The following is a 2,500-nucleotide window of genomic DNA, read 5'->3' on the forward strand; positions in this document are numbered from 1 at the left end:
ACAACCACCAATCCAAGCACAAACAACACTCAACACAGCAATCCACACAACACACCAATCCAACAACAAAGCCAAGCCACCAAACCATCAACACCCTACAAGCATCACCCAAGTCAATCAGTCAACACGACACACCACACACAAAACACACACACACACACGATATACGTACAAAGCTTATAATTACGTAATTTAACGCTTTAAACATGGAAAACTGATTCTCAGCGATTAAAGCGAATTAACGTAGTTAATGAAAAAAAAGTAGGAAGTAAAGGTTTTTTTTAAAGACTGATCTCCGAAAGAAAAGTAAAAACAAAGGGAATCTCATATATCATAAGGAAATATTGTGTAAATGAACTCTCTCTCTCTCTCTCTCTCTCTCTCTCTCTCTCTCTCTCTCTCTCTCTCTCTCTCTCTCTCACACACACACACACACACACACACACACACACACACACACACACACACACACACACACACACACACACACACACACACACACACACACACACAACACACACACACAAAACACACACACACAACACACAACAACAACACACACACACACACACACACACACACACACACACACACACACACACACACACACCGGAATTTAACATTCTAAACATGGAAAAAGGCGTGATTCTCTATCAAAAAGATAAAAAGCGAATCCAACGTAAGAATGAAAAAAAAAGTAGGAAGTGAAAAAGGTTTTATTTAAGAGCACGTGGACGTCCGTGAGAGAAAACGGGTTCACTTCATGGGAAACTTCGGTAATAGGATGAAGTCTCAATTTTTTTTTCTTTTTTATATTTGTATATATCATGTGATTATCGTTTTTCGTGTTCTTTCCAAAGGCGTGTCTCTGTAAATTTGTATTTTGTGATTTTCTGCTTCTCTCTCTCTCTCTCTCTCTCTCTCTCTCTCTCTCTCTCTCTCTCTCTCTCTCTCTCTCTCTCTCTCTCTCTCTCTCTCACACAAAAAAGCTATAATTCGCCTAGTCTACCTAAATTTCTTAAATGACTCCTCTGTTTGCAATCAAAAAGTGAGAGTAAGATACAATTAATTGCAAATTTGAAGTTAAACGATCAAAGTCTACGGATATTGCACTTCTATATCCACGAGAAACCTTATTACAGAAAACGGACTCTTCTGACAATCTTAGAAAACGTACTACAGGGGACACTAAAGTATATAAATCCTATAGGGGAAATTAAAGTATATAAATCCTATAGGGGACACTAAAGTATATAAATCTTATAGGGGAGACTAAAGTATATAGATCTTTCGAAAACGTAACCTCGCTAAATACCATTTAATCATTTCATAATGATACCGAATATCAACTAAGTATATAACAAACCAATGCCATACAGATAAGAGTAATCAAATACAAAATTACACGAGAGTCAATCAGAAACATCTGTTGGTTATTTTCAGACGTTGTGGTTCAGTGAATGAATTTATTGAACTCTGCGGTAATACCATATGTTTATTAGAGGATGTTACTTCCATAGTCTCTTCCTGTCACATCTCACAGACCTTGAGGAGAGAATCATATGTTTGGAGGAATGCTATAACGGTATATAGCACTACCATCGGCAAGTAAAATGAGTTATATCAAAAGGAGGTTATTTTCACTTATCAAAACACTTATAAAGCAACATAATAAAACAATACAATACAAAATCTAATCATATAACAGAGAAAATAATAAGGAAATTTACGAAAGATAACCTTCACACGGAAAATAAATAGATTAATCAAAATAACTGATCATATTAACACGCGAAATTACTAGCTCCATACTTTCACCTTCATTATCTTATAACGATGGCCAGGACAACTCTATACAGTAGATAAACAACCGGTCGTAACAGCGAGGGAGACGTAGGGTCAGAGGTCACGTCCTTTGACCCGAAGGAAGTGTTTTACGTGACCAGTTAATGAAGGTATGGGGCTTATATCTCTCTCTCGCTCTCACTTTCTCCATCTTTCTCTCTTTTTGCTGGCAACTCAATTTCTTCTATTTGCTGGTATTTAGAAAGATCATCTAAACTGAAGTCCTATAAATACCTTAAATTCTCCTCCAATTTCCTTGTTATAAAACCACGATATATCCATACATATTTATGAAGAATTAAAAAAAAACACCAAAACGAGCCCTCGGTTTCCTCAAAACCAAACATTTGTTCAAACTCACTCTAAGCGTAATTATAACGTCACTAAGCGGTCTCACAAACGCCAGAAGACATTATACGAAAGCCAAATGTCATAAACAAAGCCTTAACACGTGTTCCTTCATAACTGTCATTATATTTTATGTGTGCATAAGACGCGGCGCTGTAAGACATGTTGCCTTCTCTTCCTCCTCTGCTTTCTCTTTCTTTTTTCTCTCTTTTTCGGTCTTTCTTCTTGTGTCTTTCTTTCTTTCTTTTGTTTCTCTTCCTCTCCCTTCTTTCGTCTACCATCAGTTTTCGTCTTCTTCCTCTTCTTC

This window comes from Penaeus monodon, chromosome 42, assembly GCF_015228065.2.
Source record: "Penaeus monodon isolate SGIC_2016 chromosome 42, NSTDA_Pmon_1, whole genome shotgun sequence".
In the NCBI taxonomy this organism is placed as follows: domain Eukaryota; kingdom Metazoa; phylum Arthropoda; class Malacostraca; order Decapoda; family Penaeidae; genus Penaeus; species Penaeus monodon.